We start from the raw sequence: 15,063 nt of genomic DNA, 5'->3' as shown, positions 1-15,063 counted from the left end.
TCAGAGGAAAAGAACGCATATAAATTTTAGTTTAATCCTTTTTTTTTTAAAATTTGGCAAAATATGAAGAAGGCATCCAATTTATTTACATATATTACAAGTATGTGTCTCACACATTGATGTGGTCAAAAGAAACATTAGCTCTATGAGAATAGAGCTATCTTCTCTTTCAAGTGGAATACTATCAATACTCTCTTCTTACATATATAATCTATTGCATTTCTAAAAGTAATGTCTTTATAGATTCTTTTGGCTTTCTAAAAGAAACCCTTAGTGTTGTGTTGGATTAGGGACACTCTTCGGGAAAAATGTGTCTCAGCTTAATATCATGCCGTTGCCAATTTCAAAAATGCCGGTTGAGGGCGACGAGAAAAGGAGAAATTCCGCCCCAAAATAGAAAAATATAGTGTAAATATCCAAAAAAATACCTCTAATTTTTTAAAATTCCCTCTTGGAAAACTCAAGGAAAGGATATTTATATGTTTGGAAAAATGTTTTTTCTCGAACACTGGTTAGGGAGACTTTATTGTTTTCAGTGCATGATGGAAACTTACTTTTCGTTTCACATCTTGACATGTATTTACTTTTCTTGCATTTACTGATTTAGAATGCTAAAGTGAAGCTTCACCTTGCATAATTTTAGTAAACTTTACACACACACATGTTGTTTTTCTCATTCTATTGTTTTAGAATGTTAAAGTGAAGCTTCACCTTGCATAATTCTAATAAATTTTATACACACACATATATTAATTAGTTCTTTTTATTTCACCTTTCATTTCACAACTTCAGATGGCTTTACATTTCTTGCATTTTATAGCTTGATTCCAGTAAGCATTAACATTCGAGAAAGTCTCTTTTATTAATAAGCGGCTGCTGATCGAGTTTCCTCTTCGCAAAGAAGAAAACCGGAAATATTGACAAAAATTTTGAGATTTGTAAAAATTTTGGATGACTTTATGACATATTTTATCGCTTTTTCTTCCGTTTATCATGGTTTGTAGCTAACTAGTCTCGATTTTCAATCGGCTCAAGACTAAGCTGAGGCAATCCTTTCCCAAACACTGATACCAGTTTAATGCAACCTAACAATTTTATCACTTTCTTATAGTTTTTGAAAGCCGTCGGGACCCTTTTACTTGTTTTTTTTGCAAAACTCACAAATAGTGAGTGATAAATGTATTAAAACCAAAAAATTACACAGCAAGCCATTCTCTCACCAAGCCATGGCATCTTTACCACAACAAACCAAAAGCGAGCATTAACTTGGCTAACACGGGAGCCACATGAGCATACATACTAGCACATAAAAAAAAAGGGATCACACTCAGCTAAATAGGGAGCCACCCTGTCAAGACGAGATGACCCAAGCACACTAGGAGGATGCCACCATGCATGAGGGGCTATCACCTTGCCCATGAATGTCTGCTGAGATGCACGAAATAAGTCTTCACGAGCCACAAAAAGTCAGAAGTCAAAAGAGACCTACTTGTATATCTCTGATAACAAGACACATGACACTTTGTTTGTGTAGCATTGATTTCTTTTGCACAATGGGTGGCTGAAAATTCAAGGCTATAGTGTCAAGCAACACCAGGGTGTGGTCTAATGATGCTGATTCACACTTTGTTTGTGTAGCACTGATTTCTTTTGCACAATGGGTGGCTGAAAATTCAAGGCTATAGTGTCAAGCAACACTGGGTGTGGTCTGATGGTGTTGATTCACAATTCAAAGCAAGGTGGCCATTCTATTTTGTGGTCTCATTCTTCAATATGACCGGTATCGGGATGATACACAATTTCTTTGCTTTTGGCCATGGGAAGGGTGAACACAATGGGGCTAGTGTTGTGAACACCATGGGAAGGGTGAACATGATGGGGCTAGTGCATTGCTCAAAAGAGCTCTCATAAATTATCAATTGAAATTTGAAGGATGGGTGTTGGATGACGCTTCAAGTGTTGCTGCATTCCTCAACACAACCCTAAAAAAAAATGTCTAGAGATAGGTAAGAAAGTCAATTGTTTATACTGGGAGGTCAAGCTCGATGATGTCAACAGATACACAGAGTCGGACTACAGGGTCTCGATCCTTTCATTGTGCCAAAATGGCTGCAGTCAAATAGATATGCACGTGCTAAGGCACATATTATTGTCTTGCTTTTGCCATGCATGCATCAAAGGTCAATGGAGGAGATGTGCAAACAAAGACCACGTGAAGGGGTGGGAGTACTTACAAATACAACCCACAAGTAGGGATGAAAGCGATGGTGACGCGTCAAGTGAGGATGAGGATGAATATGCTCCCATATACACTGGCCACCACGACGACCTGAGCAATGCCTATGCCTTGATGGTTGGCCAAAATTTTGTAGTGAATACAGAGGAGCTAGGTGCAAACTCCTACATCCTCAAATCCACTAAGACAAAGAATTTGCCATAAACTTTGAAAGGGATAAATGACACAACCATTTTCATTTGTCATTGAGTACGACAAGGTAAATGGGTGAGATGATACTTTTGTCCTATTGGATGACAAGCCCATTGCTCTTATCTACTCCCACCTATTGCAATGCATTAAGTTTCCAATGTGTTGGAGGGAAGGTAAGCCTAATCTATATGATACTTCAAATGATGCATTTGAACAAATCTATAATAGCATGTCCCCTGAGGAGAACTTGTGAGTTCTATCATAGCACACACTTTCAGTTTGTACTCACCTATGTTTGAAATCCATCTCAAGGAGTAGTTAAACCACTTGACAACACTTCACCACCACTAAGCACCACTTGAAAACACTTTTCTAGCACTTTACTACAACTAAGCACCACATGACAACACTTTTTCAGCACTTCACCACACTAAGCACCACTTGAAAGCATTTGAGTGCCGGATGACAGGCACTTTCTAGCACTCCTTAGCACTTTCTATTCACTTGACAACAACTTGAAATCACTAACTAGGCATTTTGTGCTACTTGAAAGTACATTCACACCAATTGACTAGCACTTTACAACACACTGAAGATAAGAATCGAGTAGACTTCAAGAGGAAAGCGTTCTATAGAAGGATGTATCCATCATAGTTGTTATGAATCAAGGTTTACATACAAAGGCAACTAGCTACACAAGGAGTTAGCTACATAGGGAGTGAAGGCAATGAGATATAGGAGATGTCAGGGTAGGGTGTCCATTATGGAACTTTTCCCATCCTTGGCCACTTATATTTTGCTTGTGTAGGAGTATGGTTGGGGGGCATTTTTGGCATGATTGGAGAGGCAATTCCATGTTGGGACCGTACCTTCAAATCCATATATCCCAGTTTCATTGGTTAAGAGCCTCCTTCTTGGCATCAAATAGACACTCACTAATAGTTTTCATTGTGTCAACACTCTCAGCACATTGTAACACAAATTCGGCCTCCACATCCTCTTTTTGGAAATGTTCTCGCTGCCTCTTACTCTGCTTCTCCAACTCAAGAAGAGTCACACAATAAGAAGGATCATTGAAGTACATCTTATACAAGGAGTAATCTAGCACTCATGTCTTTGACTTATTAATCTCTGGGAAAAGATACCAAAATGTTTTTAGCTTTTTGAAGTACATTGGCTTTGGAGGGTTATGAAAATACCAACTGCTAACATGGCAGGTATTTTGTGAGAGCCAACCACTCAAGCAACACTTGGCCTAAGTCAAGCACTTCTCAATAGCATTTTCCAAATTTTGGTGAGTGCGTGAGGACCACAAGAACACCTCTACTACCTAACTCAGTGCAAGTAAGAAAATCTCTTTGTCCTGTCGTAGGTAGTAGGTAATGTTGTCATCTCCATTGTTAACCCTCACGGCTCACGGACACCCTATCACCTACGATGGACGTTATAACCTACGACGGACATTGTATTATTTATTTGGTAGAGTCAGGTACCGGGCTTGTCGGTCAAATAGGAAAAGGTAAGAGTGATCGCCGATGAGAGGCGCACTCTAACTGGAACATTCAAGGGATTAGTTGGCTAAGCATGGGCGCCCAAGTGTGAATGGGGCGAGCTCATATAAAAGTCAACTAAACTTAAAATACTCTCATTCTCTCATTTGTGCAATAGAAGAGTGCTCTTGCTCCATCTCCATCACCATCTTCTTCTTCTTCACCTCCTTGTGTGTGTGTATGTGTGTGTGTGTGTGTGTGTGTGTGTGTGTGTGTGTGTGTGTGAGAGAGAGAGAGAGAGAGAGAGAGAGAGAGAGAGAGAGAGAGAGAGAGAGTGGGCGATCGAGCATTACGAAGGCACGACGGTGGTGAAGCGGTTGAGCGCGGCGTAGCGGCGTCTCCTTCTTCTTCGCGGCGAGGAATCCTCCACGAAGCAAGCGTAGAGCGGTGAGTGACACACCATCGCCTTCTTTGAGCTTACTAGTTTAGGCTTGTTGTGTGCTTGGAGCCATTTGTGGCTCGCACACGGTGTATCGGCAAGTTCCTTGCATTGACACGTGAGACATACGTGCACATTTTTGGCGTCGTTGTTTGGGAATTCCATACATGAAGCTTGAGTAGCACTCTGTGCTTCTCCGTGGTGCAATTTCTATTGTAGGAAAGGTAAGGAAGGAGTGTGTGTGTGTTGAGAAGAGGGATTTGGTGTTATACTGTGTTTTTTTTTTTGTTAATGGAGTTTTCAAAGGTTCCGTGTTTATTCTCTGTGTATTAAGGTAGTTAGTTTTCTTTGTTAATAGAGATTTCAAAGGTTCTGTGTTTATTCTTTGTGTATTAAGGTAGTTAGTTTTCTGTGTACAGTAAGTAGGAAGTAGATTAGTGAGAGTTAATAGAGTGTGTTAGTGTGTAAGAGTAGGTGTATTAGTTAGAAGTAGGTAGAGAGAGTGTGTGTGTGCTCTCACGGCCGCGGCGGCCTTATCCTTAAAAAAAAAATAAAAATTAAAAAAATGAAAAAAGAAAATTAAAAAAAATATTTTTAAAATATTTTTTTAAAGGTAGGACCGGGATTGGGAATATCTCCCAGATCCAATCCCAGACCCAAGCCCAAGCTCACGCTCAGGCTTAGGCCTCAGTCGCCTTTTAAAAAAATGAATTTTAGCTTCACACGTAGCTAAAAATTGATTTTTAAGGACCAACGGAACGTCAGATGCCCGAAAATTGTGCTGTAAAGCACACAAGGACCCTCTAAGTGATACGCTTGTTTCGAGCTATCACATACTTTAATAAAAGAAATCAAAAATTAAAAAAACATAAAAAACATAAAAAACAAGAAAAAATCAAGTAGAAAACGGGGTGCAAAACATCCACAAAACAAAGCAAGTAAACTTTGAGGGTACTTGCCGACACTTGTAGGGCACCCAAAGCACATGTATCTACGCTCTGGTCGTGTGCTAGAGTCTGAACAACTAGCTAGTGCTTCGATTTACGGGGGTACTCACTATCCTTCCACGCTAGGGTCTACGTCCTCAGCGGGGGGGACCCAAGGTAGTGCAACCCAAGACCCAAATATAGCGGCTAGCGACTCTTCCTCTGACTACAATATTATGGAAGAGCATCTTACACAAAGCCCCGGGGGAACAAATGAAATCGTACCTAGCTGGGCCCAACAACCTGGAACTAGTGTTTTTAGCCGTTTGATGGAAACTTTTAGTAGAGCTACGCGCTCTGAACCTACGGCTAATGAAGTAAACGAAGGGGGTGGGGAAGTAGAATCACCATTCACATCTCCTGTAGACCCCACACTCCCTCAGAGTGTCCACGTGGACATTCTACCTACCTCATTTAATGAGGGCCCTACCGAGCTACCACCTTCCAAAGTCGCCTCTAAGGTAGCGGTGACTAAAAGTCAAAACACGGGAAGCAACATTGCATCCACCTCACGGCAACCCTCTAGTACACCAAGTTTGGACGGGGTATTTCTCAATGAAAATTGGGAATATGACCTAAACACGGAGACTTTGACCGACCTATACATGGGCTACACATACCATGTGGGTTGGTTAGAAATTGTACAATCCACATCTAGTGCCACTAGTCTGGAGGAACAACAACACATGATCTGCAATGTCATCCATAGGATTATCCAGTCCGAGAGGCAAAATCGAGGAATAAACATACCTTCGACGGGTCCTATGCGATTTTTAGACACGGGCAAAGGGAAACAACCCACTCTATCACAAATGGAGACTCCCCCAGTGAGTCCCATCGATCCCCCATATGTTGTTTCGCCAGGGGTCTCAATGCAATCTGAGCCCACAAGTGATAGCTTTACTTTTCCAAGTCTAGCTCATCTTTCCCTTGATGACACCACGACTACCATGCCTACCCCAATGATGGGCATGCCGAGAAACATGCCATGGACCTCATTTGTTAGTAAAGCACCACTACATGGTAGCTCAATGCTTGCAACAGTACCTCCAAGTGTGTACCAATCGTATGTACCTATGGGTCATCACACTCATGTAGTCTCTACCCCTCCCATTGTTTCAACTACCTATGCTCCACAACCACAATACCCAAGTTCTTATTTCCATGGGACTATACCGGCTAGCACTAGCATGTCACATCCGATGTCTGCTATGCCTAGGGCCACCCATATGAACTATGGACCACCACATGGCACAACATCGTACCCAACGTGGAACCCAAGGGCTTCCTATGCGCCAAGCCCAATGCCAATACCTACTCCACATGTAGTCTGTGGAGCACCTTCACCCACGGTGCCTGCTCACTTAGGTGACTTGGCAACATTTTCTCAAGCTATCGGTCGATCTATTGCTGAGAATATGAGTAACGTGCCTGATAGAGAGCCTAGAAGTAAGGCAGTACAAATAGCCAAGCTCACACAAAAATTTAGTGGAGACGGGGATGTGAGAAAGCATATTGAAGTGTTTGAACAAATATGCGATTCTCTAGGAGAACACAATGACCTATATAAGAGCAATGCTTTAAGCCTAACCTTAAGTGGAAAGGCTGGGGATTGGTATAGAACCCTAAGGGTGGAAGAAAAAACGATTTACCCTACTCTTAGGAGACTGTTCTTAAAAGAATACATACGAGAGGGAGTGCTTTGGGGTGTAGCCTCTCAGCTCCAGAAAGCCCAACGAGAGGAAGGAGAGTTGGTGAGAGACTTTATAAGTCGCTTGAAGCATTTGAATTCTGGTTGTAATCCAAATGAGCGCTTCAACAATAACCAATTGCTTGATAGATTCATTAGGGGATTACGACATGAGAATATCTACAATGGCTTAGTTATTAGAGGTATCACCACTTGGGAAGCAGTCACCACCAATGCGATCCAATTGGAGGATAATTTAATGATTCAAGGAGAAAGAGTGTCTGTTGAGCCTAAATCTACTAGCTTGCAAGCATCAGGGCATCAGCCAATGACCGTAAAGCCTATTGCTAAGGAGCCAAAGATATCTGAGATGACTTTAGCAGATCTCACCAAGGCTATTCAAGAGAGTCTTAGAGACAATCGTGCTCCGCAAAACAATCATATGTATCCAAGAAGGGAGCAACAATGGTGCTCAGTATGCTATGGACCGCATAGTACCAGTGAATGCCCTACTTTTAGAGTAAAATTCAATGGGAACTGCAATGCATGTGGGAGGTATGGTCATCAAGCTAAGGATTGCATAGTATTTAAGTGCGCGATGGCCAATAGACCAACCTTAGCATGGACAAACACACCTCGAGTGCCTGCCTTGATGCCGGACCCACCTCTTGAACAAACAGCGCAACACATGGTCCCTAGGGCCCAAAATGTTGTTGAAACAACACCCTTGCCACCTCCAGTGCTAGGACCGCAACCCCCTCATCCAAGAGTTACACCTATGAACCAAATAGGTTGCGAGTCATCTAGTACTTATGTAGATTGCGAAGAGGACATAGACTCTAGTATCACCTATGGAGTCGACATGCTTGAGGAGTGTCCCATGTACTATATGGAAGACCATTGGGGACAAGTAAAACCTGTATATCAAGTAGCTGCTCTTGCGGCAAGACGCCAAAATATCAACTACACTGCTAAGAGACCACCTCTTCAGTGCTACGAATGTGGTGGACCACATCGAGTAGCTGAGTGCCCCATTAGAATGCAAAAGAATGCTGCACTAATGCAAACAAGTCAAGGGAGTGCATTGGCAATGCCAATACTCACTTGTAATCGTTGTGGCATAGATCATTTGATCGCACAGTGTCCTAACAATCCAAACGCACCGAAAATCACACCATTGAACTTAATAGAGATTGTTGATGGGACACCACCAACTATAAACATAGTACCAATAAACGCACTCACACGATCGATGCTCCAAAAACAAAATTATATTCTTGAGGAAAGAGACACGGCATCAATTGCCCAATCTCAAAAAAAGAAGAAAACACGAAGAAAGAGATCGCAAAAAGCAGCGAAGTCAGACCCCAGCTCAAAGACCAACATAGAGACTGGTGATGACCCCGTATATATGAACGACGCTGAAGAAGATTCTGATTCAGGTGAAACCATGGAGACCAAAACGACCACTAACATAGAAACCAACAAGGAAGATCTTCATGAGCCACAATGGCCAGGATCCAAAAAGAAGATAGGAACTTACCCAAACCCTACAGAGGAGATTGAGCGAGTCAAGCAATTAAGGAGTTTGGTAGAAGATACCCAAAGGGATCTAGAACCAGCACCTAGGAAGATCCAAATTACAGACACCGTGTTCCCTACGCAACAACAACCTCACCAAGTCCATAGACCCTTGGACATACCTAGTGTCATCCAAGAAGAAAGTGACTTAAAGTCATGGGAAAGTGGGCGTACTTACGTCTTGATGGAAAGAATGTTTACAGAGGGACTACCTGATCCTATCGAAGAAATGGAGATCCCATCTTCCCCACGTCAAGGGAATGAAGTCCAAAAGGTGCCGTTAAACATTGCGAAATTGATGGATTTCATGTCTTCAGAAGTTAGAACCACCATCATGTCCAAACTATGTAAAGACCCTGAGCTAGTCTCAGCTCTTCGAGCCTTCCTCAATGGAGAACTAAAGTTTGGGCTACCACAATTTGCACAGATGGATGGAGCTGCGGAGATGCCAATAGAGGAGGAACACATAGATCCACAACCCAACCTAGATGAGAACCTTGTTATAGAAATACCTGTTAACAAGTTGGGGCAATACTTTGAAGGTGATGAATCTAATGCTACTCTACCAATCACTACTAAAGGATTAACTGTAAAGGGGGTCCTTGACGGTGGTGCGGGAGTCAGCATGGTGACAAAGAGTTGTTGGGAGTCTATGGGGAGACCTCACCTTGAAGCCACAAGCGTAGTGGTAAAAATGGCTAATGGATCTATTGTTACGCCTATTGGAATGCTAAAGGATCTCAGGATCAAGGTCTTGGGACACAAGGTAAGGTAGACTTTCATTGTTATGGATTTTTCCAAGCATCCTATGTCATTTGAGATGATCTTAGGGCGTCCATTCATGAGGGAAGCAAAAATGGTGCATGACTGGTCCAAAAACCACGTCTACTTACAGTTCCAAGACTCTGTCATTTGAGTTGATCTTTTAAGTGGTCGAACGCATCCTCTAGGAAATAAATTCATCATTGATAATCGATCAGACACAACAATTCACTCTGCTCCATTACAGTATTGTTACACGTGTAACGAAGACACGGATATTGGGGAGAACTCTCCTTATATGGATATCCTACCCGGAATGGCTGAGTCAGACAATGTCGATTGGGTACACGTAGCGGCAACTATAGATACATGGGGAGCTAGAGGAACAACCTGGGTAACACCAGATGGGGAGGAGATACCACACATTGCACCAGTAAACATGTTAGGTGTAGCGCATGTAACATCCGATGATACGAAAGAGGCACACCTACCTGAGAGTGAAACTGATGATTCCTCAAAGGCTTCAGGCCAATACACATCAGAAACAGAATCTCGGGGAGAAATGGATTCAGAACCTGAGGAAACATCGAGTGAACCAAGTATAGAAACTAAACACTCAAGGCCTAGTACGACCATCTATGGTAATTTATATGAGAGTGAAGAAGATACAAGCGAAGACCTATCAGGCGAGTCGAGTTCAAATATTTACCAAAATCAAAACCTTAACAAAAAACAAAGGTCATATAAGAGACGACGATATCGAGAAAATGTGAGAGCTAGGATAAACAAGGAAAGATCTACTACATAATGGCTTAGCTATCTAGGGACATGTGATGCTCATCGAAAGCTAGTAGACAATTGGGGTGAACATCTCCAGAGTGTCATGTGGTGTAGCCCGCGACCCATTGACCTCGCTCAATTGGAGGTTACAGAGCCGAAATTGAGTCGAACTATAAGAAGACGTCAAAACCGAGAGTTAGCACAACAACAAAAGGAGGCATAACTAAAAGAAAGGTCTCTGTCAGGACAAGAGCCTGCTGACTTACATACGGCTCCTGAACATTTTAAATCTTATACCAGGGGGGAGCGAAAGGTTGTGTATGCCAAAGCCCAACGAATACCTACCAATGGAAGCAGTGGAGTCTATGATGGTCCAGCGGTAGTTAAAGAGATAGAATTAGCAGAACCAGGTGAGGAGTCTAAACCAGTCTTTATTGCTCAAGACCTTACTGAAATTGAAGAGGCTGTACTTAAGGAGCTCCTCAAGGAATACAAGGATATCTTTGCTTGGACATATCATGACATGAAGGGTGTTCCACCTTCTGTGGTGCAACATACAATTCCCATGATCAACATTGCTAAACCCGTCCAGCAACGACCCTATCCAATGAATCCTAAGTACGCCAAAATTGTACAAGAGGAGATTGAAAAACTTATCCAATGTGGATTCATATACCCTATTGAGCACTCAGAATGGGTTTCTCCAATAGTCATTGTGCCAAAAAAGAATGGGAAACTAAGAGTGTGCGTGGACCTCAAGAAAGTTAATGCAGCTACTAGGAGAGTTCATTATCCCTTGCCATATTCAGAACATGTGCTTGAAAGAGTTGCGGGCAAGGAAGCTTATAGCTTTTTAGATGGGTACTCTGGTTACAATCAAATCACAATTGCATTAGAGGACCAAGCTAAAACTGCTTTTATCACAGAGTTTGGAGTGTTTGCATTTCGTGTTATGGCTTTTGGCTTAACAAATGCCCCTGCTACATTCCAACGATTAATAAACACTGCGTTTAAAGAATTTCTAAGGGAGTTTTGTGAAGCTTTCCTAGACGACCTTTGTGTTTATTCTTCTTGGGAGAAGCATTTGTTATATCTACGAAAAAAATTTGAAAGGTGCAGATTTTATTGCATCTCATTGAACCCTTTCAAATGCCAATTTTGGGTTAAGCATGGAGTCATTCTAGGGCATATAGTGTCCAAGAACGGGATATCCACAGATGAGAGTAAGATTAAAGCCATTGCCGATTTGCCACCACCTATGAACTATAAAGGAGTTCAAAGATTTATGGGCCATGTTGGTTATTATCGAAGGTTTATTTTAAACTTTGCCGAGATAGTGCGTCCATTGTACAAGCTTCTTATCGAGTTTCACTGGACGGAAGAATGTCATCAATCTTATGAGTTATTAAAGAAGGCCCTAACAAGTGCTCCAATCCTGCGAACACCTGATTGGAATGTACCTTTTTATGTGCATATTGATGCATCAAACTTTGCTATTGGGTGTGTTCTAACTCAACCAGGAGAACATAAATTGGACTACCCTATTAGCTTTGCAAGTCGCCAATTAAATGATGCCGAGATGAACTACACTACTACAGAGCGCGAAGGTCTAGCTATGATTTACGCAGTAAAGAAATTTCGCTATTACCTTCTTGCTACCAAGTTTGTGTTTTATGTTGATCATCAAGCATTGCTATATTTGGTAAACAAGCTTTGTTCCACAGGTCGAATTACACGATGGTTGTTAATTCTTCTTGAGTTTGACTTCAGCGTTGTTGTGAGGCCTGGGAGGAAACATGTCATGGCGGATCATTTATCTCGTATCCCTAATGGCGAAGCTCCTACGGGGGTTGATGATGAATTGCCTGATACTCCTTTGTTCATTGTTGAGACAATGCCTGAATGGAGTGAAAAGATTGTTCTTAGTTAATGGTTTTCCACCCAAAGAGCTGCGAAAAGATATAGCTCGAAAAATAATCAAGGAATGCGAACCCTATTGCTTACTGGCTGGAACTCTCTATAAGAGAGGAAAAGATGATGTTCTTAGACGCTGTGCCCGCGAGGATGAGTATTTATATATTCTACAAGAGGCACACATGGGCGTAGTTGGTGGTCACTTTTCAGGAAAGTTGACTGCCCGAAAGATCTTACAGTTAGGCTATTGGTGGCCCACTTTGTTTAAGGATGCATCACTTTTTGCAAAGGGATGTGATGAATGCCAACGCTTCAAGAAGCCACAAAGAAGGGATAGGATGCCTCTACATCCCATCAAGGTAACCCAACCATTTGAAAAGTGGGGCTTAGACTTTGTAGGACCGATTAGTCCGGCTGCACGTAGCACGCAATCACGATATATCATTGTGGCTACCGACTATGTAACCAAATGGGCTGAAGCAAAAGCAACACGAAAGGCGGATGCAAAAACAACAGCTAAGTTCCTCTTTGAGAACATTATCACACGTTTTGGATGCCCCTTTGAACTTGTGAGTGACAATGGAACTCATTTTATAAATGAAGTAATAAAAGAACTCACATCAAACTTCATGATATCTCACCACAAGTCTACACCCTATTATCCCCAAGCAAATGGCCAAGCTGAGAGTACCAACAAAACTCTCATCTCCATTTTGACAAAGACAGTGGAGGCTCATTGCACTGATTGGGACCTAAAGCTTACATCAGCTTTATGGGCTTATCGTACTGCGTATAAAGTTGCTATTAATTGCACACCGTTTAAGATGGTGTATGGCCAAGAAGCAGTTATGCCATGGGAGTTTGTCATTCCTAGTCTTCGAGTAGCTTCTCAAGAAGGTTGGGATGGTAACCCCTTAGTTGAGCGATTATATATCCTGGAAAGGCTAGATGAAGAGAGGCAATTAGCTGTGTGAAATGCTCTAGTGGAGAAGGATAGGAGAAAGAAGTGGTTTGATAGCCATTTAAAGGATAAAGACATCAAGGTTGGTGATAAAGTTCTTATGTACGGGGTACGTAATGAAAAGAAGAAATTGAAATACGCTGGTAAGGGACCATATCGAGTGTGTGAAATTACCCCGCAAGGTACCATTCGTGTGGAGACTCTAGATGGAGTTGAAACCATTGGATTCCTTAATGGGAGTAAATTCAAAATATATTATGATCCTCTAAGCCAGGAAGAGTTGCAAGCCATCCATCAAAAGAAGGCTGCCAAGGAACAAGCAGAGCTTAGAAAAATCCAAGTAAAAGTTGAGGCTCGAGAACGACAACAACGTCTTAGACGCCAACGAGAGGCTAATCTGGGAATCACGCAAGCATTTTTCGAGGACACAGATGACGACTCATTAGAATCTGAGCCACCCCTACGATACCCAATTGAGCTAAATAGCCCCTATGGGAACGTACTATACAATGCCTTATTAGATACGGAAGCTAAACACAATTTGTTATCCTATGGAGTTTGGTGTCAATTAGGGAAACCGACCCTATCCCCGAGTACGATGCAAGTCAAGGGCATTAATAAAAAGAAAATTGCTATTCTTGGAGTCCTTCAGACCCCTGTTGTCTATGACAATGGAAGCATAGTGCAGAGGTTTCTAGTCATGCCCGCGGGAGCTATGGAAGGCAACGTAAACCTGGGACGCACGTGGATGTTGGCAACCAAATGCACTATTGATTGGGATACTGGTAGTGTCACGACGCGACCACCGACTCTTACCCCTATCATTCAAGCAAAGTCACCTACGTTGCAAACTCTAGCAAAGTTGAAGGATAGCCAACATTCACAAGCCAAGGTGGTTAACTCGTCTTTGCCGGCTACCCATGAACCTAGCACTTCAACACTTGTAGTTGCAGCAAGCAGTAATATTGAAAGTACTCAACCTGCACGACCTAAGAGTACATATCAATGGGTCCCCAAGGCCTTACTTCCAACTACCTCAACCCTCCCATCCATTCCAAGAAAAAATTTCCCTGGAAAACCAAGAGCGCGCTCTAGGAGAGTCAAGACCAAATCACGATGGATTCCAAAACAACTATTAGAAGCCCAAGGCTACTATGATGGAAATGAGCAAATTTGGGTACCTAAACGTAAAATGTGTCCTTCCCTATCGACAACAAACCCATATGAGTCAAACAGTGTAACGCTAAAGCCAATGGTAGACCATGGGAAGGGAAAGATCACAGAATGCTACACACCCGCTCCAGAGCTAGTCTGGGTACCGAAGAAAGAACAATTTGTTCCACCTAGCTCAACAAGGGGGAAGTCCCATGAAGCTTCTAGCTCCTCATGTAATGCATCCATAGAGGTAAAAGCTTCTCCACATCATCAACCTACAATAGTGGACCTCCATAAAGCTACAAAGGAATCCACACCTCCCAGTGTTCAAGAATCACCTGATGAACCACTTCAAGTTCGATCCTAGGAGAGTACCTTACCACCCTTGCAACTCGATGAGGCACCTAAGGTAATAGAAAACTACTGGCAAAAATCCTCACCTATTATCGACTGGAACAATTGGTTTCAAAGGGTGACGAGCACATTTCAAACGATATGATCTACCCAAGGAAGGGGGGAGTGTTTGCTGACAGTCATCATTCACTTGCTTCCCTCTCAACCTTCCTCCCTGACCTCTCAATCACCAATCTTAGGAAATGTATATATAAAGCCTTATACTCACAAAAAAACAAACAAAAATAATAAAGAGCAAGAGCAATTAGCAAATGAGTATGCACAATTAAAGTCAAAACATTGACTCAGACCTACACATTCGCATCCGGTACACTCAAACAGAAACTTATGCCATAAAACACCTTTGATCTTCATCACTCAAGTGATGGAGGGTAGGTAGGATTAATACAATAGGAGTGTTTCTATTTTAGAGTTGAGTGATTAGCAAAGTTTTTTTTTCCCACTGATGTGCCTCTTAGAGGTA

The sequence above is a fragment of the Adiantum capillus-veneris genome, chromosome 3 (genome assembly GCF_014529385.1).
Source record: "Adiantum capillus-veneris isolate H3 chromosome 3, ASM1452938v2, whole genome shotgun sequence".
NCBI classification, from domain to species: Eukaryota; Viridiplantae; Streptophyta; class Polypodiopsida; order Polypodiales; family Pteridaceae; genus Adiantum; species Adiantum capillus-veneris.
Note: the sequence above shows the minus strand (reverse complement) of the source record.